This window comes from Salmo trutta, chromosome 17 (assembly GCF_901001165.1).
Source record: "Salmo trutta chromosome 17, fSalTru1.1, whole genome shotgun sequence".
Taxonomy (NCBI): Eukaryota; Metazoa; Chordata; class Actinopteri; order Salmoniformes; family Salmonidae; genus Salmo; species Salmo trutta.
Genome location: NC_042973.1, coordinates 4,376,637 through 4,390,291, shown reverse-complemented (window position 1 = coordinate 4,390,291; position 13,655 = coordinate 4,376,637).

Sequence of the window (13,655 nt, the reverse complement as noted above, 5' to 3'; positions counted from 1 at the left end):
AAGTGTGTGGTATAGTATTCTACAATGTACTATTGAATTTTATAGTAAGTAGTGTAGTATTCTATAGTAAACTGTATTTTTTTGTATGTTGGCAAGCATACACGAGACATCTCCTTTGAAATGTTTGCTTTTTTAGCGCCCTCTGAGGGAGTGCTCACATAAATAATGCAGGCATCTCATCAATGCATCAAGCCACAAGATACCCCGGGCATGAGCTAATAGTCCTCGTTGTTATTCTGGACAGATTTTAACAGATTTTTTTTTTTTACACTTAAAAGGCCCTAACAGTGATTGTGAGTTATGTAGTCCAGGTCTCAGGGATGACACCTAGCTCTTCATTATTTTTTACAGCCATCGTTTTGATTTTCAACTGTTACTCTGTTAAGTAACGTTGCTGTCATACGTAAGGGCCAGTGTAGTTTGTCAAGCCTTAGTTGGGTGAGATCCTGAGACCGATAGTCGTCGGTTTTATGCCCAGAGGCCTCAGCTAATATACGGCACCTGAGTGCAAGCTATGCCCTTTGACCCTCTTTAAACCCCCCCCCCCCCCAAGCAAGGAGCCAAGGGAAAGGTTTTGTGTTTGTTCTTCAGAAACTGTCATTATTTTAAGTGTCAGTTAGGTTTTTTTTCAAGTTAGGGTCATTCTAGAGGTATAGAGGTTGTGGGATAAACACATTCTGGTAGTGCAAAACCTAGATGGATGTTGTGTGTTACTAAACTAGAGCATGCGAAAGTAGTGCAGAACGTTTTGTAATCTGACAGAATGTACATCATCAACTGCAGTGTTCGTGTTAAATGTCATGTAAATCTCCTTAACTCTAACTAACCCTATATTTGGATTCTCAGGCAGTGTAGCCTAGTGGTTAGAGCGTTGGACTAGTAACCGCAAGGTTGCAAGTTTGTATCCCTGAGCCGACAAGGTCAAAATCTGTTGTTCTGCCCCCTGAACAAGGCAGTTAACCCACTGTTCCTAGGCCATCATTAAAAATAAGAATTTCTTCTTAACTGACTTGCCTAGTTAAATAAAGGTAAAAAAAAAAAAATATTCAATAAAATCTACTTGATGTCTCTACTATTGAGTGAGCCCTGCCTTTGTCTGCCCTCCTTTAACTCTCTTCAGCCAGAGAGAAAATCCATTGGGCCGACAACTCAGTCAGTTGTTGGACTTCATTTAATTCCCCACGATGCAGCGGGGTCGGGATGTCTACAGACGGGTCTGATGCAGCAGTAATGATCAAACAGAGAGTCTGTGAGAAAGAGAGAGAAGAATTTAAGGGGTGCCTGTACAAAAGAGATCGAAAAACACTCAGCGAAGTCCAATCAGTCCATCCCCTGTCTTCTCTCCTCCCTCCCTCTTTTCCCATCACCTCTGCGGTGCGTGTTAGGGGCACTGCTAGCACTCTGCCGAGTGATTTAGGGGCACTGCTGGCATTCTGTAGGGCGTTTTAGGGGCACTGTCGGCTCTCTGCGGGGCATTTTAGGGGCACTGCTGGCACTCTGCGGGGCATTTTAGGGGCACTGCTGGCATTCTGTAGGGCGTTTTAATGGCACTGTCGGCTCTCTGCGGGGCATTTTAGGGGCACTGCTGGCACTCTGCGGGGCATTTTAGGGGCACTGCTGGCATTCTGTAGGGCGTTTTAATGGCACTGTCGGCTCTCTGCGGGGCATTTTAGGGGCACTGCTGGCACTCTGCGGGGCATTTTAGGGGCACTGCCGGTTCTCTGTGGGGCGTTTTAGGGGCACTGCTGGCACTCTGCAGGGCGTTTTAGGGGCACTGTCGGTACTTTACAGTGATTTACCGTGATAGGTTGCTTTCTCACTGCTCTTCCTGTATTTACTGTGATGTGTTGCTTTCTCATGACTCTTCCTGTATTTACAGTGATGTGTTGCTTTCTCACTACTCCTCCTGTATTTTCATAACTTTAGCCACACACACACACACACACACACACACACACACACACACACACACACACACACACACACACACACACACACACACACACACACAGGCGGTTTCTTTTGTACTGTGATGGTCGGTTAACCTCCTATAAAGTGATGAGGGGGGTCTAAATGGAGGGGCTCCTTCAATGAAGAGGAAGTGACCGATTGGGAGGGCAGAAACAATGTTTTCGTCACCGAGCATTCAGCCATCTATTCTTCCTGTAAGCCCTTTTCAATGAAGAGGCTCATGTTGTTTTCACATAGGGGAAACAGTAGAGCACAAGGCCAGAAAAGTATTGATGGGAACACGTCACAAACACACACACTCACGCACACACACACAAGCAAACACACACACACACACACACACAAGGAACCAAAAATGTCATAAAACTGAAAGTTAATCAATTGAACGTAACCCACATGTCCAGTCTGTCACAGTGATTCCTCATTTTGTAATAACACACCTGAAACACGGCACAAAATGTCTGGGCTAGCCCAGAGGAGACCCCCTTCAAAGTAAGGCTTCTTTCCATGTAAAACATCTTCAGGAAACGTTGAAATGCCCTGCACCTGACCACCAGAGAAACTACATGTGTTTCCATTACCGCAACGCTCCCAAAGACTGTCATTTGTAAAAACACTCGCCTCAGTGCTACACTTAAGTCCTTTCATATGTTAGTGATTAGCACAATTCCATACGCATTGATTACTACTGTCAGAGAAGCAACAACGTGCAAAATCTCAGCAACCAGCACCTGCTTTACGAAAGGATTTTAATTCCACCTTCTCGGAGTCCTCACAACGTGGTATAGAAGCCATAGGATCTCTGAATTGGCTCCAACCTCCCAAACAAAATGAAATTGTCAAGATAACAAAGAGTTGCCTGTTCTGTTACTATCAGCACCATCCCTTACAATCAAAGTGAACAAAAACCAGTCAATGTTTTTTCGGGTGCTTTTATGAGATTATGGGAAGGGAGATGAGTGAAATATACTGTAATTGAGACTCCTTAGGATTGGTGATTATTGGCCGCTCAATGGAAACCAGCCTTGAGAAACCATATCTGAGTCCGTGAGAGGCATTATGGGTAGTAAAAAAAAAAAAAGAAGAATTCTTGGATTTGCTCAGTCGTTTCTGTTTTCTCTTCTCCCCTCTTATGAATCAGGGGTCCGTAAAGGGAACAATAACCCTTTGAACTTTAGGAATTAGGTAGGGAGTTGAAGATGGAAAAAATTAGAGGGAGAGAGAGCGAGAGAGCGAGAGAGAGAGAGGGGGCGACGGGTAAGAGGGGAGAGACGTGAAAAACGAAACCCTGTTATTCACACCCATCTCCAAAGAGTCAAGGGTCTGACATTGAAATTTGATGACTACCAAGGGCTATTATGGGGGGAAAAGTAACCAAAGACCGCCCTCTGTGCATTCCATTCCCCCTGACCAATTGCCGCCCAGGTGTCTCACCTCTCCCGGCTCTCTTCATTAAATTAAAGGCCAAGATTTATACCCGGGTGCCAAAGCAACAGCTTTAGTCAGATTTGGAATCATTTATCCCGTCAGAGTGGCTGAAAGCATGGAGTTTGATTGATAGACCCAGAGCGATGGGGAAGTATATAGTTACACACGGCTGCCTTTCCGACTGGGGCTCCTGCATCTTTAATTCAGCACTGAATCGCATTATCCAGCCCAGCCAACAATATGGTGCAGGTAACCAATTCCCCTGACTATCGTAAAGGTAGATGACTGAGGGTTGGGGGTTGTTGGGGGCTTCTATAAGAGGGAGTGGGTTAAGGAACAGACTGCAGGATATGCTTTGACAAGGATTCCAGCTCGTGGAGTTTTGTAGATAGTGGCCTTGTTATGACTCCCCAGTGTCCTCTCAAACAGATTGAGGCCTTGGCTTTCTCTCTGTGGTGCCTCCCACCAGATGGCACAAACATACACACATCTGAGCTCTCATCACAGTGATCTTTGAGGAAAACATGGCTTTGTGGCAAAGTGCACTGTTCATTTTATGGAAAGGTGTGGGAATCTGTTTGTATAAGTGTTTGAATGCAGTCCATCCTAGGTAAATATAATGAATATTCTTCCGTGAGGGCGCAGGATTTGGAAATCCTGCCATGGAACATTGACAGAACTTCAACAGGGTGAATAAGTATCTAAGACAGACAGACAGGATACAAACATTATGTGGAATAATGACAGAACTTAAACAGGGTGAATAAGTATCTAAGACAGACAGACAGGATACAAACATTATGTTAGTGGACAGTGTTTTTATTTTCTCGGTTACTATATGGATACAAGTATTGCATGTGGAAAATCATCAAAGGGAACTGGGATAACGTGCGTGTGAAAGTGGAGGTTGAAGTTTCCCCCTGGGCTGTATTTTCCCAAAGTTTTTAAACGGTTGAGAGCCCATTATTTGGAACTGGAAGCCCAGACGAAAGGTGTAGACACAATTAGGTGATTGAAATGGGAGCCGTCAGAATCCAAACCATATGATCTAATGCATTTGACTTAATGCAGTTAAGAATCAGAGAGATGGAATTAAACCTCTATGCTGACTATTTGTTCAGCAAACCACACCTGGGCTCAAACGTTGTGACATCACCACCAGAAAAGTCACCGTTTGAATTCACACTACCGCAGAAGAGGGAGTCAATCCATCCATGTCTTCAAATGGATATCCACTGACACAACACTAAGAAAGTCTAAGATTAAAGGAGTCGTCTCATTTCTTCAGATGTTGCTGTGGAAGGACGAGGCAAAGAATTGGGCAATAACAAAAAAAATATGGGAAAATATTTTGAGGTCGGCCCACAGAATTCCAGATGGATGTAATGGTTTCCCTTTGGACTGATTTCCAGAATCCTGGCCCTGATTGGATCAAACTCCTACAGCGGTTGTGATGATTGGATTTGAGGAGGAATCTGTTTTGGTTGAAGAAAAAAAAGAGAAAACCTGGCTGCCCTCTATTTATTCATGGTGGACGTCATGAGAGAAATCTCAAAATGTCTGTATCATAGTCAAAGTCACCATGCAGTATTATTTTCATTGAATATCATAGTTTTCCATGCAGTATTATCTTCATTGAGTATCATAGTTCTCCATGTAGTATGTTTTTCATTGAGTATCATAGTTTTCAATGCAGTATGTTCTTCATTTAGTATCGTAGATCTCCATAAAGTATGTTTGTGTATATGGATTGTTTGTGTATATGGATTACATTTTTTGTCCATGACGTGTCTACAAAACGCCATAGATGAATTCATCTCCAAGTCCCAATTAAACATTATTGTGTCAAGGTTGCATGAGATAGTATTTGTCATGGCTTAATGAGGAAAACTTTCCAATAGCAAAGTATTGCTTGATAGGTCCCCATATCACATGACACATGTGGCTCCGACGTTACACCTGCACTGAATCAGTCTTAACAGGAAGCAACTGTGGATGTCGCATGGCACCTGGAAGACAAATGTGATATGCAGTATTTGAAGTCGTATATCTATCATATGCTACAGTTTGATTTCCAGGTTAGAAGTTGAAATGGTCTTTGTTTAGGTCGACACCCTTTGCTAATGTTGTAACATGTTTTGAGGATGTTGTCCTGAAGTGAATCAGTATGGGGAAGGAAAGCATGCAATTAGCACGTGCAGGAATTATAGAGATGGGGTCCAACTAGAGTGAAATATCTTGTCGCGTTACACCTGCTGCCAGGTCACACAGTTTCCTCTTCAGAGGCAGTATGTGAACCAACAGTTTAGAGCGCACAGGGACAACACAGCAACAGCTATCAGGCTGTAGGAACTAAACCTAAACCTGACCCTGGATAGGTCAGAACCTCCTCTTCTCCACTTTCCCCTCTTCCTCTTCCTCCCACCTGAGAGAATGGGGGGGCTGCGTCTTTTTTTTCTTCTGAGGGGAGACAATGTCATCTGTTTCCAGTCAGTGTTCACACCGTAGGCGTTGAAAAAACAGTGACAAAAGAGGGTGGTTTGAACCCTGTAGAATTCCTACTGACTTTATGGACTTCTGTCAACTGGACTGCAGGTGTGAGCTGAGCGGTGCTGTTAAAATGCCACATCAGCTTCCCACGTGTCATATGTAAGTCGAAGGATTAGTGGAAGTCAAACAAAACGACATCGCTGACAGTCGGAGAATGAGATTTGATGCTTTCTGTTGATAGTTTCGCTTTCATTGACGCTAGACAAGTTCATATGCCAGTTCGCTGGTGAGCCAAATAGTCTCCAAGTGCCAAAATCCGTGTCAGACCCCTAGACTGTGATGAGTCACAGAAGAACGGAGTGCATAAAACCTTGGCGGCATAACTCCTCAACTGCTCCTAAACCATCCTTCAGTGTCAATTCCATCTCCTTACAGCACACACTCAATCCATTAGGCCAGATCACACTGTTCTTCATGACTGTCATAGACAGAGTACAGCATCGTCATGTGACAGAGTACAGCATCGTCATGTGACTTGCTGCGTGACCTCAATTTGAAAAGAGATGTAGTTCCTGGCTCCATCCTTTCAACAAACTCTGGCTGGTAATTGACCATTACTCTGGAGCAGAGAGACGTGCTGTCCAGAGGGCAAACTGCTTATCTGGAAACAATCATGACGTTAGCAGGCTGGCAGACACTGCAGTCTCCCCTCCACACCCCCCACCCCTGCCCTATGCTCCCCATAGAATGCTGCCTGGGCACTGTCTGCTGCTGCAGGAGGAAGACTAACAAGCTCTCTCTGTGGAGAAAAACATGTTAGCCCTCCAAACCATGCAGAAAATGCCGGCCTGTCTCGAGCTGTCGTAGAGAGTGGGCTTCGTCAACGACAATATGACATCATTATTACGTGTTGTTGTGGACTGCTTCTTTAGACTGAGGTGATGATGGTGTGATGAAACCACCGTCTTCCGTTTTAAAACAACATCCAAATGTCAACTCTTACCTTTTAGCTATTAAAAATGCTCTTAATCACTGTGTTCATTGAACATACAACATGTACAGTATGGTTATGATGGTTAGCATTGGGTGAGACTGAATTACTTCAGATAGTTTGCAAAGACTGCTGAAAAGAGCACTGCTTAAATGGAAAACATTTTGTCAACATGGGGATGCGCTGCCATGTGATGCCGGGTTAGGTAACTGTCAACAAGTGGCTACAAAATTACCAAAGAGCATGCAAGTTATGTCGTGAGACCTCCCCTCATCTCGCCAAAACCCAAACATCACAGTAGAAAAACTGTCTACCTCTGGCGCAGAACTGACTCCAGATGTGGAGAGCATATCGATACTCTTTCTACTGGGAGATGTCCAAACAAAGAGGCTGACGCTTTTCAGTCCTAAAGGTTTTCCTCCTTTAAAACTATCCCTATAGCATAAGGTACCAACAAATATATACACTCAGTCTCCAGTTTATTAGGTACAACACGCCCCCCTTTCACAAAAAATATGTTTCTCTCTAAAAGACAGTGAGTCACGTGGCCGTGGCTTTCTATATAAAGCAGGCAGACAGGCATCAAGACATTCAGTTACTGTTCAATTTAACTTTAGAATGGGCAAAACAAGTGACCAAAGAGACATTAAGCGTGGTATGATTGTCAGTGCCAGGCGCACCGGTTACAGTATCTCAGAAACGGGCTTGGGCTTTTCACACACGACACTGTCTATAGCTCCACAACACATATTCCTATAGAAAAGGTTGAGAAAGATGCATTTATCAGCTATATATATGTGATACAGGAAGAACTGTATGTGCTAACCCTATTGGTCACCCGTGATACATATATGCACACGAGACCAGTGACCCGTGACCCATGACCCCAACATATAGTGCCCTTCAGTGTACAAAACAAGTAAAAATAACCCTTGACTGTAAGGGGTGCGTGACTTGCTGCAGGAGAGCAGAACTGGGTAATAACCGGAGCAGTTTAATATGAAATAAAAACAACGGCACCCAGAACAACAAAATATGGGTACAAAATAACCCGTCGCGAACCAGAGTGCACAAACACTTTACAATAAACAATTTCACACACAGACATGGGGGAACAGAGGGTTATATACACGACAAGTAATGAGGGAATGTAAACCAGGTGTGTGGGAAAACAAGACAAAACAAATGGAAAATGAAAGGTGGATCGGCGATGGCTAGAAGACCGGTGACGTCGACCGCCGAACGCCACCCGAACAAGGAGAGGAACCGACTTCGGCTGAAGTTGTGACATTGACAGACAACATACACAACTCATAAACAGGCCAAAATTGCTCCTACACTGACATCACTCCTATTTCGGTATGCTTTTGTTCTCTAGAGATCTGTGCAGGTACAGGCAGATGGCTTTAGGGGTAATGAGTTGAGATGGCATGAGGAAAGTATGATTTTGGACCCACTGTTGGATTGGATGGAGTACAACAGAGATGCACTGAGGGTAGTAGTCAGAGAAAGAGACCCCCCCCAACACACATACTCATTTAAAACAGACACCCACATTTTCCTTACTGCAACTAAGTGTGGCCTGCAAGAAAGAAGTGGCAGTGCTGGTGACCTAGACATGCTCATCCAGCGATTAATTAAACCACATGACTGGAGGCATGGATCTCGCTGTACAGCCATCCCGCTGACTCATGCTCGGACCTCCTGAAGCAAAGCCTTAATAACTCACTGGGTACAGACGTCAATTCAACATCTATTACATGTTGGGTCAATGTAATTGCGTTGAAATTACATGGAAACAACGTTGATTCAACCAGTGCCCCTTTCATCCTTGAAAGTCGGGTCTCACAGCTTTCAGGTCGAGCTCTTGTGGTCTGCGGCTAGGAGGCTTTCGGAATCTTTCAGAGTCTTCACAACCACTGTCTACCCTCCCTCCCTCCCTCTACTTTCCCTCTACTTTCGTTCCCTCTGACATCCTGCAACCGACCGCCTTTGGTTCCTTGCCTGTGTTGCTCACTTCACTTCTCTGTGTACTTTAGGATGTTTAGTTATGGATATTTCCATCCGTTCTGTTTTTCTTCCTCAAAAAAAAGCCTGGGAGTGCAGAAATATCAGGCTAGCCCTCATGTGTGCCATGGCCCGTGTTGAGTTGCAGATTTTTTTAAGGATTGTCCTGGTGAACGGGCGAGAGCTGAAACCCACTTTAATAGACTGATTAGATCACCGCAGGGGATGGTGGTGGGGCTCCAAAAAACAATTGCCTGGACTTTGGGAAAAAGAGAAGGCTGGTGTCACACTTTGACCCACCGTGAGGAAGTGAAGAGAGTCACCCTCTTGAAGGAAGCCCATGCACAAGGGGCATGAGGGGACGGCAGGAAAGTTGACCCGTCCAGCATCAGTGCTCTGGGCCCCTGGGAGAATCCATGGCTACTCTTCTTTCTCACATTCAAAATAAAAATGCTGAGCTCAGCGACATTCACCAGGATGTGGCGATTATGTATCAGAGGGTAAAAAAAAGGTGTTTGGACAGAGATTTACAGTGCAAGGGGACATTTACGTGATAGAAATATAGAAATGACACAAGTAAAAAAGTGTTTTAGGAACTTATGCCATTGAGTACAAGGTAATGCATGGTGATATATGCCATGTTCAAGTCTGCATACTCATACAGAACACTGATATACTTGAGTCATTCAGCAGACACACTTATCCAGAGTGACTTACAGGAGAAATTATGGTTAAGTGCCTTGCTCAAGGGTACATTGAGGGTAATTTATCACCTAGTCGGCTCACGGATTCAAACCAGTGACCTTTCGGTTACTGACCCAACGCTCCTAACAGCTAGGTTACCTGCCGCCAAAGTATAGGTACGTTTAAAATACCTATACCTATATAAGTATAAGGTTAGGTATGTTTAAAGTATATATATCTATTTCAGTATAAAGGTAGGTATGTTTAAAGTATATATATATCTATTTCAGCATAAAGGTAGGTATGTTTAAAGTGCCTACACTTTTGTAAGTATAAAGGTAGGTAAGTTTAAAGTGCCTATTCCTATATAAGTATAAAGGTAGGTAAGTTTAAAGTATATATATCTATTTCAGTATAAAGGTAGGTAAGTTTAAAGTGCCTATTCCTATATAAGTATAAAGGTAGGTATGTTTAAAGTATATATATATCTATTTCAGTATAAAGGTAGGTAAGTTTAAAGTGCCTATTCCTATATAAGTATGAAGTAAGATTCTATATATATCCTCCAAAAATGGCTATTGGTGGTTTTCTCAACATCTCAACATTGATATCTAGACTGATTTGGCCCTTTAAACTTGCTCCCTAGATATACAAAGGCTTGAAATAGACACCCTCAATGCCATGCTTCCAATATTAGAGATATCAGATGAAGGGAATATACGATGATATTCGTGTCAGTCTCATTTTGGTATCACAGTGTGATCATTGAGGAGGTGTTAGCGGCATTGACATAACTGGAACACATAGGCACACACACAGATGTCCTACATATCTAACAGTTAAGTCTGAGAATCTCCAGAGATTTGCATCTTTATCTTTAAACTGTCTAAATCAAAGCTGACATTTTCAAAGGATTGCACTCGTCTATGAGAAACATCTCATTCTCATATAGTCTATACATGTACAGAACATTTTATCCATCCAGACTCGTCTCACAACATGGGAAGACGTACGGGACGAGACGCCTGACATGTTTTGCCTGTGGGATGCGGTTTCCTACGGGCTAAGCGTTGGACCAGGCGAGCTGCGGTGGGAATCGGTGAGGCGGTGGGCTCCCCGAAGGCACAAGCCGCCACTCTCCCCGGTGACATCACCGCGGTTCATCTCCTCTGCCAAAGAAAATGGCGCACTCTGGCTGATGAGGCGAGAGACAGGAGTCCCTCGGAGCCGACAGCATTCTGGCAGTCGGCCAACATCAACACACACCCAAGAAGTCTATAGGGCTAGAATGCAGTGATATCACTGGACTAGAACCCTTTACAGCCCAACGGGCCCGAACGCCATCCATCATAGGCAAAGACATGTGCATGGTTTATGACCATGGGATTGACACACCAATAACAAAGACTGAGAAAACGGCTACCATTCAAATGCCTGGAGAGTTTCTACCATTAGAACGCCTGGGGAGTTTCTACCATTAGAACTCCTGGGGAGTTTCTACCATTAGAACTCCTGGGGAGTTTCTACCATTAGAACGCCTGGGGAGTTTCTACCATTAGAACTCCTGGGGAGTTTCTACCATTAGAACTCCTGGGGAGTTTCTACCATTAGAACTCCTGGGGAGTTTCAACCATTAGAACTCCTGGGGAGTTTCTACCATTAGAACTCCTGGGGAGTTTCTACCATTAGAACGCCTGGGGAGTTTCTACCATTAGAACTCCTGGGGAGTTTCTACCATTAGAACTCCTGGGGAGTTTCTACCATTAGAACTCCTGGGGAGTTTCTACCATTAGAACTCCTGGGGAGTTTCTACCATTAGAACTCCTGGGGAGTTTCTACCATTAGAACTCCTGGGGAGTTTCTACCATTAGAACTCCTGGGGAGTTTCTACCATTAGAACGCCTGGGGAGTTTCTACCATTAGAACTCCTGGGGAGTTTCTACCATTAGAACGCCTGGGAAGTTTCTACCATTAGAACTCCTGGGGAGTTTCTACCATTAGAATTCCAGGTAGTTCTATTTATCAGCAGCAGAACCCTGTCACGTCAGCACTTACCAATCAATTTGAGGATAAACTCTCAGTGGAGACTCAATGGGATGGCTATACAATTACAGTCTACTGTCTGTTTCAAGTGTAGCTTACAATTACTTCACCAAAAGGGCTTTTGAAATGACATTGTTTTCTCCTCCATCTTCAACAGCCTTCTAAGTCCCGTATCTGCTTCTACTCCTGAATAGTTCTAAATGATTTTCCACTAACACTTCATTGGCAGAATTTTTATTTAAAGCGTTTCCCACCAAGGTACAGCTCCACAGCTAAAATGAACTTTTTGGAGGTGGTTTATATCAAGAAATCACTCTATGGAAACAATCCAAAGCTTATAAACAGGTTTGACCACACCATACATCTCTTTCACTTCTCTTCACTATCCATCCATCCCACCCTCTTTGGCCTGTAGCGTGTCCCACATATTATAGCTGGGACCCTTTGGATGACAAATCAGAGGAAGATTTTCAAAAAGTGAGCATTTAATTGCTATTTGTGAATTTATGAAACCTGTACCGGTGGAAAAATATTTTGACGTGCGGCGCCGGCCTCAAACAATCACATGGCATACTTTATCTGTAAAGTCAAATGTAAATTGGACAGTGCAGTTAGATTAACAATAATTTAAGCTTTTAACCGATATAAGACACTTGTATGTACCTAAATGTTTAATATCCATAATTTTTATGATTATTTATTTGAATTGCGCTCCCTCCAGATTCACCGGATGTTGTCCCGTTAGCGGGGCCCCTAGCCTTACATTAAGACCCTGACTGACCTGTTGAATTGTACTCTTTGCAAGAAATATGAACCTCTTCACTGTCTGTTCGGGAAGACTGCACTGAGTCATCAAAAAACTAAGTGATGGTCTCCCTCAACAATATGACAGTCTCCCTCAACAATATGACGGTCTACCTCAACAATGGGACAGTCTCCCTCAACAATGTGACAGTCTCCCTCAACAATGTGACAGTCTCCCTCAACAATGGGACAGTCTCCCTCAACAATGGGACAGTCTCCCTCAACAAAGGGACAGTCTCCCTCAACAATGGGACAGTCTCCCTCAACAATATGACGGTCTCCCTCAACAATGAGACTGACTCCATCAGCAGTGGGACAGTCTCCATCAACAATCTGACAGTCTCTCGAACGTCCAAGACAAACACAGGAGTTGACGACCGGTCATGCATGTTCGGTCCAAGCCAAGGCTAAATGTGTTTTCAGAGGATTGTAGTCAATATCACAGAGGTCCTGTTAACTGGCCCCTAACACAGAGCCAAAGGTCCTACTAACTGGCCCCTAACACACAGCCAGAGGTCCTACTAACTGGCCCCTAACACACAGCCAGAGGTCCTACTAACTGGCCCCTAACACACAGCCAGAGGTCCTACTAACTGGCCCCGAAAACACAGCCAGAGGTCCTTTTAACTGGCCCCTAACACACAGCCAGAGGTCCTATTAACTCCCCCGTAACACACAGCCAGAGGTAAAATTAACTGGCCCCTAAAACACAGCCAGAGGTCCTATTAACTGGCCCCTAACACACAGCCAGAGGTCCTATTAGCTGGCCCCTAAAACACAGCCAGAGGTCCTATTAACTGGCCCCTAACACACAGCCAGAGGTCCTACTAACTGGCCCCTAACACACAGCCAGAGGTCCTTTTAACTGGCCCGTAACATACAGCCAGAGGTCCTATTAACTGGCCCGTAACACACAGCCAGAGGGGGAAAAAAGGATGCACACTGTTATGGGTACTCACTTAGAGAGGGGCTTTGATTGAAGTCTGAGGTTCGCCATGTTTCTGTTGGTTGAAATCTTTGGTATCGCTTTGCCATTGGTGTTAATGCTAGCTAGCTCCCTGCTTCAAATCTAGCAGAGATGCTTGGTTTTATATGGTGGTAGAGTAGACATACTTTTAGCAGAAGGTGATGTAATAACTACACAGGATCAAGCTGCCCCTCGCAAAAGTATTGGATTTATGTCAGAGAGGCCGGGCTACACTTCATCTTGGTATATTTTCCTTCAAACAGACGCTCT